The sequence below is a fragment of the Protopterus annectens genome, chromosome 3.part1, assembly GCF_019279795.1.
Source record: "Protopterus annectens isolate FY-2018-M chromosome 3.part1, PAN1.0, whole genome shotgun sequence".
Classification (NCBI taxonomy): Eukaryota; Metazoa; Chordata; order Ceratodontiformes; family Protopteridae; genus Protopterus; species Protopterus annectens.
In genome coordinates, this window is record NC_056732.1 from 810,510,986 (window position 1) to 810,530,918 (window position 19,933).

Sequence of the window (19,933 nt, forward strand, 5' to 3'; positions counted from 1 at the left end):
AGGTAAGTCACCCTTCCTATCAATTACTGAATGGAGTAGTATGTTCTCATAGTTGTATGTATGATATGGATGCAAGCATGCAAGGGAATTGGGTGGCTGAATAGGATAGCAGCAGACAGCTATATGGGACAGCAGGAAATTCATAACAAATACTGGTGGCAACATACTAGGCAGTACTACACAAAGTGGCAACTCCCACCACAGTACATGTGATGGCTCAAATAACTGTAGGTGTCAATAGGTCACACACATGGATGTCAATGAGTGTCACATACCCACCACCAGCCTCACCCAGCAGGACAGGTGTAGATGACCATAAAGAAAGACCGGGATAAGGCCTCCAAATGATGGCAATGATGAACAGCCCCCCAACAGACCTACACAGATATACTACAACAGGTCTGGCAGTTGCATTTTAGTTCTGAAGGGTAAGAAGTCTGAAACTGATATTTACGCCAGTAAGAGCTAACATATGTACTCTACTGATATGCATCCTTTTTGCATGATAGGTCACAATACAAAATGAAATGGAAGCCAACAGAGTAACCAAAATACCAGTACAGTCATTGCAAATGTTAAAAAGCTTCAGGTGTGCGCCTCCCCACCCCACAATCCCATGTAGAAATGCAGTAACATGTAAGTTTGAGGATCAATATCACTGGAGCACAGATTGCCAGAGCTGTCTCAATCTACATTGTTGTATGTGTACAATATGCAGGGGTCAGTGTGGTAAGTTTGTTGTATGTTTAATATTGCCTTGAAGTGGTCAGCATGTGGGCCAGAATGGTTGTGTCACAGTGGCTTAGGTACAGTATAGTGGTCAACAGGGCGATGTTCCAACAACTGCTGTGCCAACCACTCTGCTTCTCAGCTACACCCATGTCAGCAGTTGTACATACTCACTTTCCAGATGTCAATATCTGTCACCGTCGGAAAGCTGGACATGCCATGACTGGGGGCCCATACAAAAAAACAATACACAGGTGGAAGTAACCTCCACAGAGTGCATATAAAATAATAGTCAACTGCACACAACTTTAGAATTATACATTGAGGTTAGCACCACATTAGTTGCCCCCCTAGTATGGAATACTGGTAGTCTGGCCAATCACTGGCAGACCACAAAAGGCACAGTTATAAAGTGAAGACAGGCTGCACATGTCCACACACAAGCCAGGGTAAGGGGAATGTCCCAGGTATATTTGTGAGTCAGATGCAAGTAGCTTCCATATCACACATGCACCCAGCTCACCCCACCATCAGCCACATGTTTATCACAGGTTATATCCTTGCTGTAGGGAATGAGTACAGCATGACCCCATCTCTGTATGTGAATACATACATGATGCTGCATGCTGAATAGGTGTCCAATGCAAGTGTGTCCCTAGCTGTAAGCAGCAACTCAACCACATCCAGACTCGTGGATCAGTATGAACAGGAATGATTGACAGGAACACCTCAACCAATCACCACTGTTACCCCAGGGAATGTATGACTGACAGAATGCACTGGCCTGCTACAGATGGCCTGCAGCACTCTCAAATGGTCTACAGTCCTCTGTCAAAGGCCCATGCCTCACCCATAGTACCGCTTTACAACTTGCACATACAGTAAAAGGGATGCCAAACATAACAATATCTGTGCTTTACCATGTATAGGGAGTGTACTACGTGCATCCAACATAGTCAGCCCTCCAGCACCATCCTCAATACTGGCCCAGCAACAAGGTAAGTCACCCTTCCTATCAATTACTGAATGGAGTAGTATGTTCTCATAGTTGTATGTATGATATGGATGCAAGCATGCAAGGGAATTGGGTGGCTGAATAGGATAGCAGCAGACAGCTATATGGGACAGCAGGAAATTCATAACAAATACTGGTGTTAACATACTAGGCAGTACTACACAAAGTGGCAACTCCCACCACAGTACATGTGATGGCTCAAATAACTGTAGGTGTCAATAGGTCACAGCCCCCCAACAGACCTACACAGATATACTACAACAGGTCTGGCAGTTGCATTTTAGTTCTGAAGGGTAAGAAGTCTGAAACTGATATTTACGCCAGTAAGAGCTAACATATGTACTCTACTGATATGCATCCTTTTTGCATGATAGGTCACAATACAAAATGAAATGGAAGCCAACAGAGTAACCAAAATACCAGTACAGTCATTGCAAATGTTAAAAAGCTTCAGGTGTGCACCTCCCCACCCCACAATCCCATGTAGAAATGCAGTAACATGTAAGTTTGAGGATCAATATCACTGGAGCACAGATTGCCAGAGCTGTCTCAATCTACATTGTTGTATGTGTACAATATGCAGGGGTCAGTGTGGTAAGTTTGTTGTATGTTTAATATTGCCTTGAAGTGGTCAGCATGTGGGCCAGAATGGTTGTGTCACAGTGGCTTAGGTACAGTATAGTGGTCAACAGGGCGATGTTCCAACAACTGCTGTGCCAACCACTCTGCTTCTCAGCTACACCCATGTCAGCAGTTGTACATACTCACTTTCCAGATGTCAATATCTGTCACCGTCGGAAAGCTGGACATGCCATGACTGGGGGCCCATACAAAAAAACAATACACAGGTGGAAGTAACCTCCACAGAGTGCATATAAAATAATAGTCAACTGCACACAACTTTAGAATTATACATTGAGGTTAGCACCACATTAGTTGCCCCCCTAGTATGGAATACTGGTAGTCTGGCCAATCACTGGCAGACCACAAAAGGCACAGTTATAAAGTGAAGACAGGCTGCACATGTCCACACACAAGCCAGGGTAAGGGGAATGTCCCAGGTATATTTGTGAGTCAGATGCAAGTAGCTTCCATATCACACATGCACCCAGCTCACCCCACCATCAGCCACATGTTTATCACAGGTTATATCCTTGCTGTAGGGAATGAGTACAGCATGACCCCATCTCTGTATGTGAATACATACATGATGCTGCATGCTGAATAGGTGTCCAGTGCAAGTGTGTCCCTAGCTGTAAGCAGCAACTCAACCACATCCAGACTTGTGGATCAGTATGAACAGGAATGATTGACAGGAACACCTCAACCAATCACCACTGTTACCCCAGGGAATGTATGACTGACAGAATGCACTGGCCTGCTACAGATGGCCTGCAGCACTCTCAAATGGTCTACAGTCCTCTGTCAAAGGCCCATGCCTCACCCATAGTACCGCTTTACAACTTGCACATACAGTAAAAGGGATGCCAAACATAACAATACCTGTGCTTTACCATGTATAGGGAGTGTACTACGTGCATCCAACATAGTCAGCCCTCCAGCACCATCCTCAATACTGGCCCAGCAACAAGGTAAGTCACCCTTCCTATCAATTACTGAAGGGAGTAGTATGTTCTCATAGTTGTATGTATGATATGGATGCAAGCATGCAAGGGAATTGGGTGGCTGAATAGGATAGCAGCAGACAGCTATATGGGACAGCAGGAAATTCATAACAAATACTGGTGTTAACATACTAGGCAGTACTACACAAAGTGGCAACTCCCACCACAGTACATGTGATGGCTCAAATAACTGTAGGTGTCAATAGGTCACACACATGGATGTCAATGAGTGTCACATACCCACCACCAGCCTCACCCAGCAGGACAGGTGTAGATGACCATAAAGAAAGACCGGGATAAGGCCTCCAAATGATGGCAATGATGAACAGCCCCCCAACAGACCTACACAGATATACTACAACAGGTCTGGCAGTTGCATTTTAGTTCTGAAGGGTAAGAAGTCTGAAACTGATATTTACGCCAGTAAGAGCTAACATCTGTACTCTACTGATATGCATCCTTTTTGCATGATAGGTCACAATACAAAATGAAATGGAAGCCAACAGAGTAACCAAAATACCAGTACAGTCATTGCAAATGTTAAAAAGCTTCAGGTTTGCACCTCCCCACCCCCACAATCCCATGTAGAAATGCAGTAACATGTAAGTTTGAGGATCAATATTACTGGAGCACAGATTGCCAGAGCTGTCTCAATCTACATTGTTGTATGTGTACAATATGCAGGGGTCAGTGTGGTAGGTTTGTTGTATGTTTAATATTGCCTTGAAGTGGTCAGCATGTGGGCCAGAATGGTTGTGTCACAGTGGCTTAGGTACAGTATAGTGGTCAACAGGGCGATGTTCCAACAACTGCTGTGCCAACCACTCTGCTTCTCAGCTACACCCATGTCAGCAGTTGTACATACTCACTTTCCAGATGTCAATATCTGTCACCGTCGGAAAGCTGGACACGCCATGACTGGGGGCCCATACAAAAAAACAATACACAGGTGGAAGTAACCTCCACAGAGTGCATATAAAATAATGGTCAACTGCACACAAGTTTAGAATTATACATTGAGGTTAGCACCACATTAGTTGTCCCCCTAGTATGGAATACTGGTAGTCTGGCCAATCACTGGCAGACCACAAAAGGCACAGTTATAAAGTGAAGACAGGCTGCACATGTCCACACACAAGCCAGGGTAAGGGGAATGTCCCAAGTATATTTGTGAGTCAGATGCAAGTAGCTTCCATATCACACATGCACCCAGCTCACCCCACCATCAGCCACATGTTTATCACAGGTTATATCCTTGCTGTAGGGAATGAGTACAGCATGACCCCATCTCTGTATGTGAATACATACATGATGCTGCATGCTGAATAGGTGTCCAATGCAAGTGTGTCCCTAGCTGTAAGCAGCAACTCAACCACATCCAGACTCGTGGATCAGTATGAACAGGAATGATTGACAGGAACACCTCAACCAATCACCACTGTTACCCCAGGGAATGTATGACTGACAGAATGCACTGGCCTGCTACAGATGGCCTGCAGCACTCTCAAATGGTCTACAGTCCTCTGTCAAAGGCCCATGCCTCACCCATAGTACCAATGTATGGAATGTCAGGGGGTCCTAACTAACAATCTAACACAGTAAACAAAAAACAAATGCAAAGGCCATGTTGACAAATACCAGTAGCATGCCTCCCCATGTCCTATTGCAAGGACTGTAGACCAGGCCATAAATACTACTGGGATAAAGGCCCAACTATAGGGATACCTCTGAGATATTGCTTTTATAATGTTAAGAAGAGGAGAGAATAACAGAGGGGGTTGTAGAAGCATGGATGTCATAGAGTGTGTGAAGTCTGAAACTCTAATGTCCTCCCCTAATACCTCCTGACTGCAAACCTATGAATGAATAGCCACAAAACTGGTTGCAAACCACAATGTGAAGGTAAACTGACTAGATATATGAGTACTGCCTCTGGATAACTTGGGTGTACCTGTACAGCTGAGAGATATGGCCCCAGCAATATATGGCCATTCCATTAAGTTGAGAAAAGCACAATAAGGGGATGCCAGCCAGCTTACTAACAAGGAGCTGGACCATTTACACAGAACCAGCAGTCTATTGTCTGTAGCTACCCCTCCACAATGACAGGAGTGTGCCAGGATGTGTAGTCTGTATGCATCAGAATATTGGTCTCAGCTTCATTCATCTTGTATTTCCCTGGTAAATAACTGAGCAAAGAATGATAACTGTCAGTAGTTGATGGCATGATACATCACAGTGTAAAACAGTACATATGTCAGAAAATCTATGCTACAACCAACTATGTTACACAAGCAGTACAGACAGCAATAGTTACAGTATCCCCCGTATGTTGCGCCCATTGTGTCTCCATATTGGCAACCTATCTACAGATATCCTGCAGAAACAGGTTGCTAGGTATAGCTGTAGTACACAAAACCCTGAACTGGATTTTAACCCTCCCTGGAATGGATGCACACACTCAGTATAGAAGGTCATACTGGTCATGCTCCTACACTTAGAGAAATGAAGTCCATGTCTCACAACACAGTGGACTACAGATATCCATTATTCGCAGATCTCTGTGCACCAAATTGTACACCATTGATACTTCACACACATACACACACACACACACACACACACACACACACACACACACACACAAATACACACACACACATTAGATAGGAATACTCACACACATCTAAGGCCAACATAATATAATATGTCAAACATATACACAAAGATGTGGGGAAGAGAGAGACAGACAGCGACAGACAGAATGCCATTATGAGGCCTTTCCCACCCAGTACACATCCCATTGGCCTATATCACATGATGTGCTGATGTCATTCACTATAGAAATTCCTTTGGTTAGCCCTCAGCCCTATAGTCTCAGTGGTGCTCGTGATTACTGTGTAACACTACAGTACAAATAAGTATCCATGTAGCAGTTGTAATCTCAGTCCTGTCAAATGTAAAGTTGTGTGTGAGTGTGTGTGTGTGTGTGCGCATGTGTGTGCATGTGTGTGCGTGTGTGTGTGTGTGTGTGTGTGTGTGTGTGTGTGTGTGTGTGTGTGTGTGTGTCTAGATTAATGTGTTTGATTCCATTCACACTCATTACAGTTCCCTACTTTAGCATTCCTGCTGATGTCAGTCACCCTGAAATAACCCTTAGGGCAGCTTGTAGTCCTATATGCTATGTGACATTTGTGAAAACTGCGTAATACTATAGTGTAACAAACTAGTTATATAGGAGTTTTAATCATGGTCCTGGCAACTGTGAAAATGTGTTTGTGTGAGAGAGTGTATGTGTCTTTGTAGAGTCCTGGTTTTGTGGCCATTCACACTCATTATACTTCCCTTACCCCTCCTTTAGCACTGCTGCTGATGTCACTCACCTTCAAAGATACCTTTAGACAGCTTTCCAACATATAAGCTCTGTGGCACTTGTAAAAACAGCCTAATACTATAGTGTAGCAAGCTAGATAATATGAGTTCTAATCCCAGTCTGTAAAAATGTGTGTGTTTGTATGAAAGAGAGTGTGTGCTTGTGTAGAGACCTGATTTTGTAGCCATTCACACTCACTACACTTCCCTTACCCTTCCTTTAGCACTGCTGCTGATATGGCTCACATCTAAGCTCCATCCGCTTGCGATAACTGCATAATACTATTCTGTAGCAAACTACTTAGGTAGGAGTTCTAATCCTGTTCCTGGCAACTATGCAAATGTGTTTGTATGAAAGAGTGTGTGTCTTTGCAAAGACCTGATTTTGTGGCCATTCACACTCACTACACTTCCATTACCTCTCCTTTAGCACTGCTGTTGATATGATTCACCTTCCAAGATACATTTGGATAGCTCTTTAACATTTAAGCTCCTTTGAGCTTGCCATAACTGCACAATGCTATAATATAGCAAACTAGTTAGGTTAGGTAAGAGTTCTAATTACTGTTCTGGCAACTGTGGAAATGTGTGCATTTGTGTGAGAGAGTGGTGTGTGTCTTTATAGAGACCTAATTTTGAGGCCAGCCACACTTACTGCACTTTCCTTACCCCTCCTTTAGCACTGCGGCTGATGTCATTCACCATAGAGATATGTTTGGACAGTGTTCTATTGATAACCTATGGCTCATTTGATAAATGCATAACAATGTAATAACAGTAACTACACAGATAGTGGTTTATTCTCATTCATGGCAAGTGTTTGTGTGTGTATGTGTGTGTGTGTGTGTGTGTGTGTGTGTGTGTGTGTGTGTGTGTGTGAATGCATCTGTACCTTAAAGATTTTGGCCCCATTTACACCAAGTACACTTCTCAGTGCCTTAATTTAGCAGTCCTGCAGATATCATTCACCTTAGAAGTACCTGTTGACAACTCTAAATCATGTAAGATCAGTGGTGCATGTAGTAAATGCATAACATAAATGTCTGCAAACATAGTTAGATAGAGGTTTGAACCTCACTCCTGGTAAAGGTATGTGTAGGGTAAAATATTTTGTGAAATCTCTCACCCACTACATCACCCAATGCCAGTATTTACAAGGGCTAGTGATGTTCCTCACCTTAGAAGTACCTTGGGACAGCACCCATCCTGTAAGCTCCATGGCACATGCAAAACACTATATTATAATACATAGCTAGGTGGGGGTTCCAAACTCAGTACTGGCAATGTGTGTGTGTATATATGTGTGCGTGTGTGTGTGTGTGTGTGTGTGTGTGTGTGTGTGTGTGTGTGTGTGTGTGTGTGTGTGTGTGTGTGTGTTTGTGTCTGTCATCAGTATCCTGTGTGGGTGTTGGTGTGATTGTTTAATAACAGGATCCATTGGGCGGGGTATTGCTAATTTATTATATAGAGGACCTAGTATATGTCCCAATGTCCACATTACAAGGCCAACAGTTGTCAAACACTGTAGAGGTTGGTGTAGACAGTCCACAGCCCTAAATGTGTAGTGCCACATGCAATGACTATGTGACAGTATGATTAGTTAACAATATAGGCAACCCTTCTAATACTCAGAGACCACTCTCCACCCAGGAATCATACACAAACACACTTGGCTAGGCAGCAACCACTATATCAGTAGGTATCCTGCAAATTACCTCACAGATAGTACCCACGGTGTGATTGCAGTGGACTCCATATCAAACCGATGACCAGACATGGCTGGTGTCACACAGGGTATGGACCCATGTCCTCTCATGTTTGGGATCTACCCTTTTGAGGTCCAGTAGAACACCAAGGCACCCTGGCTGATAATGCTTGCATGCAACAGTAAGGTGGGTGGTAGCATTCCCAATCCATGTGATGTTGCCATCACGCTCAAAGGCCACTTGGCACCTATGACTGTTGTCAGAACCCTGGACATTACCTCAATGCCAAGAGATGTGCTGCCATGACCTTTAGGAACACCGTGGCTCACATGAAGTAATATTGGTGGTAGTCCACTGAACAGTGAAGTTATTATAACAGAATGGGGAACACAGGTTGACAGTCAACTGCCTGTTGACCACAACAGTGCCACTGACATCAGAAAGTACTTTTATGTGTTGCATTTCCTGACTGAGTGTGTATTATTCAACAAGTAAAAGGACATGGCACCTTGTTCCATCCCCTCAGTACCCCAATCAATGTATACAGAGGCCCTTTTGCCATGTTCCCCACTGGTCACCTGCAACAACTATAGAGTCTGCAAACATACACCACAAAGGGAATACCATGCCTTATACACATCCCCTGTATGGACAGACTCAAATAACTCCATTGAATCCCCATATCATACTGTCTATGTAGGTACAATCACTAGCTCAGTTACACAGCCATGTCTCATCAAACAAGGTCAGGAATGCTACTTTTGAAGATACCAATCTGTCCACACAACATGCCCCAGAGACCTCAAGCACACTTCCACACTTAAAATAACATGCATGTGGGACATGTGCACACCCCAGACACTGTCCATGTTATGGAATATAAATAACATACATGTCAAGCAGTGCACATCACTGGCCACCCACAATAGAAATCTGGATGAGTGGATGGGGAATACAATATCCACCCCTGGGGACTACTCAAGTGACTATACTCCTGAGCCACACTGGGGACTATTTTCATGTGGCCTGATACCAGGGTATTCCCTGGGGCTAGTCTTGTAGCGCCTTCAGGCCCATTCACCTACTACACACATATGAAGCAATGAACCAATGGATCTCAGTACTGGCAAGTGTGTGTGTGTGTGTGTGTGTGTGTGTGTGTGTGTGTGTGTGTGTGTGTGTGTGTGTGTGTGTGTGTGTGTGTGTGTGTGAGTGTGTGTGAATAGTAATCTCAGTGTGTTTGGTTGATGAATATCCCCTGTGGCTGTGGTTATTAGGAATCAGAGGTGTGCCCAAACAACAGCACGTACCATTCTCCATTCTACAACAGATGTTGTAAATCAACATATATATATATATGTACAACCCTCAGCCCTATAATCTGTGATTCATATGCAATCACTGTGTTACAGACTGGGGATTTCCATGCACATACAGCTGTACCCTGCCTACGATGTGGTGGATGTGTTAACACACTGCCATACCTCATGGTCTTGCTGCAGGGCTACATCCTGGTGACATACAGATGCCTAGAACATAAATGGGATACAGCATGTGAGAACACATTCACTCAGCACTTCACTTTTGGGGGGAGAGAGGGGTAAAGCTGACACTGAATGTGTTGCCAAGACTGTGGCCAACACCTGTTGTCTCAGGATAGGTATTAGCATTGTGCAGTAACTCACAGCATTTGTGTTTAATTTTGTGGAGGTTGTTGATGTAACTATCAAAGGCTATTGTGATTGTTGTCAGTGTCTGCTGCATGTCTGCCATCATAGATGCCTGTAGGGGATTCCATGGGGGATCCAAAATTGTGTTTGAGGCTAATAAGGGAGTTCAGCAGTCATGGGATATCACCTTTCTCTGCAACAGTGTCCTCCTTCTGATGTACATTTTAGTAATGGCAGGGGACCATCACATTGTTTCGCAGTGTTTGGAGGACAGTGTCTGGGTTCTTTTGGCTCTCGCTATTAACATGCATTCATGTGCCTGTTTGTACAGTGTATATGTGCATGATTCCACAGTCATGCAGCTATTTCCTATTGCCATGGGTGCAGTGAAGACTTCCACCCCTATTTTCATGGCTGAAAAGTCAGCTTTGGAGATATTTTGCAAGGTGGTTACCTTTGTAGGGGGTGTGGCTGACATGTTAAGTTCCATGTTGATTACAGCCTGTGTGGATCTCACCATGCAGGTACTGACATCTGTGGATGAGCAAAAGTCCCATATTTAAGTAGTCAACACAGGTCAAGGTTGCTGCATCCTCTACTGGGAATCAGCATGAGCTGGTCCAGGGCATTAGAAATTAATCTCAGAAGTGTTAGGCCACTGTACTGGCACTTGCCTACTTTCCCCAGGTGATGGAGGAGTAGTTGAAGTCTCATACTATGTCAGTGTTGTGTTGGGCCATCATAGATGGCAGGGTGTTGAGGAACATAGATGTAGACCCATAGCAGGCTATGCTCTGGATTGCACCATTACCCCATGGCAGTTGTACCGAAAGTATCTCCAATGCATTATGCTGGGATACTAGTCTGGCGGTGTTCCTAGCCATAACGAATATGGAGACAATGCCACCTGTGTAGGTGTGGTCCATGTTTAGGGGCTGACAGCTGTAGAATGTGTCATAGCCTGATACTGCAGGTCTGCTGTCTGCTGCTGTGAACCACCTCTGCATTACAGCCGACATGTGTCCTCCACTTCAGTGAGAGCTTTCAGTGACTGCATCCTGACAGTTAGATGTCTACTGTTGAGCAGCATGACCCTCAGACTGCATACATCTCTAGCTGTTACGGTGGTAATTACATTAGGAACACTGCCTAATAAGGCATCATAGGGGTGGCAAGACATTTAGCCAGTACCTGGAAACCCAGCGCTGATAGATGTTGGACTCTGTGGCAAGTCATTGGTTCTGTCAATCATGTCATCCCAAGTAGAGAGGTACTGGATCCCCTGAGAATGACACAAGACACGTAAGCCAATGTTGCAGTCAATCATTTGTTGATAGTACTGCAGCATCATTCTGGGTGATGGCGGTACACTGCTCAGGGCTACTGTCCCACCTGTCTGGACCACATAAGTAGAGAGTTCAATTGGCATGTAGTCCAGGGAGGTGTGTCCCAAGTCATTCACACCTACATGGATTCAGAGTGATACTCATAGCTGTTGTGGAGTGTCATGACTGGCTGTGTCACATGTTGGATGCTGGCATGTGATAGATATTTGGCTGTTACCTGCTCCATATTCAACTTAGTGAGTGGGATATGTATGTGCCTCAGTATTGAGTTACCCATGATCATTGTATTGTGCAAGGTGGATAGCCTTAGGAACTTAGTTTGAGGGGCACACTGTGTAGGTTATATATGTGTCCCTTGCATGTGCCATGTTGTGTTGTCTGAGTGGGTGTCTGTTTTGCTGGTCTCTGCTGTTTGGGTAAATGTCCATTGACTGCCTCTGGGAAGGTGGGAATGTGGCTCTTCACTGTATGTCATGGCTGTCAAAGTGGGTGCCATGGTGAGCTATGTGTTCCACATGGTGTGGTGCAGGTGTTGATCTTATCCTCTTGACCTGCTAGTCCAGTCTTTGCTGTTGAGTGTTTATCTCCCATTGGGTGATATATGGGTAACTCTCACAGGTGTGGGTTTTTGGAGTTTAGAGGGGAGGGTTTTCTGTGTACATGATGCAGTTGCAACATTGCCTTAGAATGGGTAAGTGCACAAGGTTAGTGGGTGAAAGCACAGAAAACTGTCATTCAAACATGCCAGGAGGGGTGGACATAACTACTAAGTACTTGGGCTACATCTGTGATGAAAGAGTACTGCTGATAGCACCCAGGTGCACCATAATTCTTGATACAATACCCGGTGAAGTGCAAAGCCATAATGCTAGTTGAAGTGCAAGACAGAAAGAACTAGCATGATGTAAAGGTGGAAAAGAAGGCAGAGACTCTGCCACCTTTAATACTTTACTGCAGCTGTACAGTTATCAGGAGCTTTGGCCATGTGAATGTTCAGTAAGTTCTGTAGTGTGTGCAGTAACTGTGTAACACTATAATAGACATATCTAGATAGGCAGGAGTTCCAATCCCAATAATGGCAAGTGTGTGTGTGTGTGTGTGTGTGTGTGTGTGTGTGTGTGTGTGTGTGTGTGTGTGTGTGTGTGTGTGTGTGTGAGTGTGTGTGTGTGTGCATGAATCATGTATTGTCTGGCTTATACAATTTTTGACTTGTGTACTACCCTTCACACTTCGCTCCCCAATCGAGTAGTCCTATTGATGTCATCCACCTTAGAAGTAGCTTTGGAATAGGTGGAAATGTATCAGCTCTGTGGCACTTCTGATAACTGTGTAGCACTATAATAACAACAAGCAGATAGGCAAAAGTTCTTACCACCCAACTGGCAACTGCTTGGATGTGTTTGTGTGAGAGTCATGTAGTGTGTGGCTTGCACCATTTTTGACCTGTATACTACCCTTTACACTTCCCTCAAGTTTAGTAGTCCTATTGATGTCATCCACCTTAGAGGCACCTTTGGAATAGGTGGAAATGTATAAGCTCTGGGGTGTGTCTGATAACTTTGTAGCACTATAGTAGGAATTCCTAGATAGGCAAGAGTTCTAATCCCAATGCTGGCAACTGTGTGTGTGTGTGTGTGTGTGTGTGTGTGTGTGTGTGTGTGTGTGTGTGTGTGTGTGTGTGTGTGTGTGTGTGTGAGTGTGTGTGTGATCATATCTTGTGTGACTTATACCATTTTGATGTGTATACCATAACCTCGTCCCACTGACATTACCTTATATAGTGTGGTAATAGCATCTGCCTCACATACAGCAGGTTAAACCATTGTACAGTCTTCTGTATAGATGTGTCTGGAATATCCATATGTTTGCAATCTCTACATGGTCAGAAGTAGTCTGTGTGCCTTAACAATGCCCATGTATGTGATATTGTAGCCAAATAGACCACAGTGAGGGTACTGACATACATGGCAACATGAGGTATCATACCTGACTGAAACATCATGCTGATAAGTCTGCCACCCTCACAGGTGGCCAGCTTTGTAGGTGCAATACATGAGTCCAGATGCTTGGTTTTACAAGGGAACTGTTCCTGTTATAGGTCACATTAAAGGCTGGAAGAGGTGTGGACTGACATATTATGGTCCTAATTTGTATGTAACAGGAGCACCTTGCATCTTAACAGGGGTGTGTACACAATATATATCCACTGTATGCCACTAATGTGCCACACATGTCCCTACCTTAGGCAGTTTTTCCAGCCCATTTTGTTGGCCTCTGACCAGGCGTCTTGGCACTGACAAGTTGTGAGGTATGCTACAGGAATGTTGAATTAATATCAGATAGGCCCCAGTGGTGACCACTGTGATGCAATGCAGTTAACCCCAACACAAGTGAACATGCACAGAAGCAATATAGCTATAACATAAAGCAATATAGCTATTACTGATGGTTGTGTGCATGGTAAATTGCATGCCCTTCATAAGCCTGGGGTATTTCCAGGCAACAACAGAACAATGTCATGCTCACCAGCTGCAGGCTGCTGTCCCATATGCAGACCAGAGGGTCCTAGGTAGTTGTGAGAGGGAGTTGTTGTCAGCAGACTCACATGTGGCCTTGGTAGAGGATGGATCCAGCATGTCTGCACATCTACAGTACTAACCCCAATAATACACAATGTCTAATGTACAGAGGTAAACATCTATGGTGAGGACAAGACATTGTGTATTATTGGGGTTAGTACTGTAGATGTGCAGGATGGATCCAGCATGTCTGCACATCTACAGTACTAACCCCAATAATGCACAATGTCTAATGCACAGAGGTAAACATCTATGGTGAGGACAAGACATTGTGTATTATTGGGGTTAGTACTGTAGATGTGCAGGATGGATCCAGCATGTCTGCACATCTACAGTACTAACCCCAATAATACACAATGTCTTGTCCTCACCATAGATGTTTACCTCTGTGCATTAGAAAACCCCATCCACAACTGCACTCTGACTTGACACATGGATATAGATACAATACAGATACATATATGTCTGATGCATTAGTGTACTAACCCCACAGGGCCCTTACCTGCATGCTGCTTGTCCAGTGTGTGTGTGTGTGTGTGTGTGTGTGTGTGTGTGTGTGTGTGTGTGTGTGTGTGTATGTGTGTGTTTGTGTGTGTGTGCGCAACCCACTTCCACAATGCTTCTTTCAGCTTCATGGCTTGTGCATTGGGTGGGTTCCCCAAGTTTGGCAAAGTGCTCCTCAGTGGGTGTCAGTGGGGGCTGGATGGCTGGGCCACCTCCTGTGGCTAGGCAGTCCCTCGCTACAGCAGCAGCCCACTGATGGTCATGGCGGATGAGGTCAGTGGCCCAATGCTGCACATGCTCATAAGTTCTGCTGTGCAGGTCGGCATCATTTACCCTGTGGACCACAATGTTCCACAGGGTGTTCCTCTCATGCACATCTTCTGTTCTCCGTCCAAATAACAGGGCATAATGTCCAATCACATATTGGGTGAGGATGTCAGTTTCCCCAACAGAGAGTGCTGGTAGGTAAGCCATCTGCATGTTACCTGGAAGACATAAACAGGAAAAAGATCACAGGATGTCATACAGTTGTCAAATTGCACATGAACAGTGGATATTATTTGATTATAATCCACACTACACCATAACCCTCCAAGCTATCATGGCTATAGCAGCTTGCATTACACTCCTGGTCCTGTGCTATCTTATTCCCCAATGCTGGACACTTAATTGCATAATTCTCTATTCTCCTTTCATTTCTGTGTAGAGGGTTGACAGTGGCCATCTTCCATGTGGAAGGTGTGTGGATGATGGCAGGTCTGTGTTTGACTGTGGTGTGTGATGGAGCTGTGAGCACATGCTTATGTTCATGTAGGAGGCAGACAGTGATGTTATTATGCCCCATGGAGATATGCTGTTGTTGCCATCAGTAGGCAATATGTACATGCTCACCATTGCTGAGTGGAGCAGTGTGGTTGATGTGCATATCCCCCAGTACAACTGGGGTGGACAGGATTGTGATCTCCCCACCTAATCTGTGTGATGCAGGTTGCCTATATCCATGGCATGTGTGCATGAAGTTTTCTTTACCCCCAGTACAGGGTGAATTGTGTTGTTTCCTCTGATACTTACAACCTATGTGGAGGCACAGTTGCAGTTGTCCTTGGTGGTGTGGATATGTCTGATTTGTAGTCATAGTCTGCTTTACAGGAAGTCACCTGTGAACTTACATGCTTGCTCAGATATAGGTGGACTTGCTTACATGTTATTGCCTGCACCTATGTGTCCCTGTACAGCCAATGTAGCAACCTATTATGTGGTTTGTGTATTGCTGCTGTCCACCAAAGGGGATTACTCTACCTTGGTGGAGGTTGATTATACAGGTCAGGTACTGCTGAGTCTATATAGCTACAGTGGATATAAAGGGTACACACCCCTGTTACAATGCCTGGTATTTGTGCAATTGGAACATGACACCACAATAACTAATTTCAAAACAATTCTGACCTGTAATGTGATCTATAGCTTGTACAATTCAATTGAAAACATAACAATCTGGTCTGTGAAAACATATGGAAATAATCAGTACAATAAGCTAGTTGAATGAGTGTGCACACCCTTAAACTGATATGTTGTGAATGCACCTCTTGAGATGGTTACAGCATTCATTTGTCTTGGTTTGGACTCTAACATCATTGCACATCTTCACTTGGCATTAGTTGCTCACCTTCCTAGAAACACCACTGATGGTATTTCAATGGAATTGTACAGGTTAGGGGTTACATTCAAGATAAGAACATTATGAAATGATCTTCTGTGGTCTGATTATCATACAGCAGACAAACCTGACATTCCAACAGGGGTGTGTACACTTGTAATATCCAGTGTATATAGATGTTGATATAGCTGGTAGTCGTAGGCATGGAGAGAGGGTCATAACACAGTTGGACTCTTCGATTAATATTTGATAACTATGCCTACTCTAATACCCATATCAGTGTCAGGGCAATGCAACAACCAGTAGATGTACACACTTATGTCTGTTGTATGCACTGACACTGGTGTTACACACATGTGCAACATGCACAACCTTGTACCTGACTGCTTGAAACTCATGTGATTAGTTGTGTGCCTTCCAGCTGAACATATACATACATGCATGTGCTCGGGAGATACCTGGTATACATTTCTGTTCTATGTAAGTATGGCACACTGTATTTACAGTCTTGCTGTTCAATCATACTTCTCAACCCGTTATAGCAGTACATCTGGACAATGGCATACATAAATGGGTGACAAAAGGGACATCAGTATTGATACTGTATTAATATAGTTGCACCATACATTAGTACATTGATTGCACAGTAGGTTTTGACATCACTGTAATAACCTGGAAGATGTCAAACAGTCATAAGTAGGCTATTATGTTACAATGTCATTTCTCACAGACCTACCACTGGTCTGGCTGACATAACACAGGTATATGTGTATGGGACTACAGATATCAGTCACAAATGTGCTTATTGGCCAGCAGAACACTGTATAGTTAAATGTTATTAATCCAATATATCACATGCAGTTTAACACACATGTCTGCAACACGACTTTACTATGCACATACCCTATACAGGTCTCTTAGCTTTACAAAACAAACATGTGTCATACTCATATTGACAGGTAACATGGATATGGGCAACCCAGTAACTGTTTGACAGACAGTCCAACGGTTGTCATATATGAGCTGTCCTTTTCCAGGATGAGTCAGGCTCCTGAGCTGTGGTCTTACCTCGCAACCTCTCAGAGCATCATGGACAAAGCCTAATATGATGGGAGGATAAATAGGAACAGACTTTAAATATTCCTTTTACAGACATAGGAAGTTTGTAGAATGATACATTTTGCATTGCCGTGAATATTCTTAAGGATGTGGAGTCTTAAACTCAAGTGTTTGTCATTACTTGATGATATTCAATCCTTAGCAATTTACTAGAAAAATACAGATTTCAGGAGGAACAGACAAAAAACTATGATGGGAAATTCTGGACATTCTGTGAAGATTTGTACAGTTGAGAGGTATGTCTATGATCTCTCCAACTGCAGTGAGGGCCAGATGCTATGGCCATAGCAGCTGTTCAGCAGGACATTAGTAGAGCAAGTATTGTTGGGACATATATTCCTCCAAATCATATTTACTATTATTACAGACCACGTACTACATTCAATTACATGCTTACATGTTCCACTTACCTTTTTTCTTTCTTCATTTTTCCAGTTTATGTTTTGTTTTCTCTCTTTATCTTTCTATCTATCTATCTATCTATCTATCTATCTATATATATATATCTCTGTGCACTACAGGGATAGAGCCTTTTTGAAAAGGTGGCAGTATGGCTTTTGTAGGTGATGCTCATGGCCAGGTGATGGCCTGTGCACCTGTTGGGGTTCCCATGCAGAGCAGCTGTGTAGTTCTTCCAATAACCAATGTCATGGTAACACACACCTATAACTGAGTACTCCATGTGGGCGTTGGCCCCTTCCCTTACTTGTGAGGAATACATCCTGGAGTTGTGTGAGCTACTACCTCTTACAACAAGACTTGTGGAGACAAGCCAACTAAATGGTGGAGAAGGTTCTAGACTTTGAGGAAGAATGTGAGTATTGCTGTTATATGTTTGGAATACTGCAAGTTTAACAGGGTTTGTCTGCACATGCTACTTTGGCATGGGTTTCAGCCTGACAAAGTTCTGTCTCTGCATAGCTCTCAACTGTGGGGCCATCCACATAATGGCCACAATTTAGCCTGTTATGTTTGGTCTGTTCCCCAGACAGGTGTTGTCCTTGGCAGATCAGTAGCTTACTCTGGTGATTACATTATGTAAATGGTAACATCCATTTGTTTTTCTGATTTTATATCCCTCATAAAAGATATGTTACAACAAACCCTGTAACACTAGCAACCTTCTCTGTGTATAACAGCAATATTTCAAGTATGGCCATGTATTTAGGCCTCTGTCCACTAATTAGGTCAGGCTTTGCCCCGCTGTCATACAGTAGGAGGTTGATAGGTAACTGGTCTAGCATTATTTAGTGCTGTCATTCTTGCTGAGAGGAAAGGCTGGGAAACATGTTGAAGTCTATACATTCAAGAGGTTGGTGCATAGACAATGCTCTTAGATGCCCTTGTAACATAGTTTATGTGGGGGATAGTAACACATGTTTTAAAACTAGGCTGTTAGAACATGTGAGACATATTACTGATAAGAAAGATGACAGTTCTATAGCTGTACATTTGAATAAATCTCACCATGGAGACAGTAGTGATTTCCAAGGTATTGTTTTTGAAAAATTCTGTTCCTCAGTTTGATGAAACATTCATAAAAGGAAAATTATGTGCAGACTCAATGTGTTAATATTAACAGTGATACTTTATCCCATAGGGGGTTAAATGAGGAGCGTAATTGGAGGCTGTGCATTTAATTATGTAAAGTGTTAATTGCTTTCTTTGATTAAGACATGTATTTCTGGAAATGTTTTACTCCTTAAAGGCTTTGGCCAAGACATCAGAGTATAATGAATGTGTGAATTGCTGGCTGGTTGTATTTCTCTTTGCTATGTTGAGACATTTTATTTGATTTACTAAGAGGTTATTGTATGTCTGGCCATTGTGTATGGCCTACCATGATTTTGTAGCAGTGTACTGTTCACTTATTTATTTGGACTTGAGAGGGGGGGGGGCAAATGTGAGTGTCATGGCTGCTTTTGTATCCAACTGTGCATGCTGCCCCAGTTATGGTCTATCAGCAGCATATGTTTGTATGGGCATTTTGGGACATGTATGCATATATGTATATGTATATATGCATGTGTGCGTATATATATATATATATATATATATATATATATATATATATATATATATGTATATATATATATATATATATATGGGTCTGTCATTTCATCAAAAATTCCTGACATAGGGTCCAAACTGCTGAAAATCCATTTAGCTGAAAATAGTACTGACAGTGTATATGCCCTTTTCCCTCAATGTAGTGTGATCTCGGAGTGAGAATATTATAGTAGGGGGGTGTATGGGGTCATAAACTACTTACCTACCCTTTTCATAGGGACTGGACAATATAAAAGACTACTAGAGAATATTAAACTGTACCATACTCCCCCTACTTTAATAGTCTCACTCCGAGATCGCACTACAGTGGGGAAAAGGGCATAAACACTGTCAGTACTATTTTCAGCTAAATGGATTTTCTGCGATTTGGACCGTACGTCAGAAATTTTCGTCTAAATGGATTTTCGGCAAAATGACACTGATATATATATATATATATATATATATATATATATATATATATGTATATATAGATATATATAGATATATAGATATATTTATAGGTCTATTTCACATAACCGAATGCTCAAATGTTTGAAAT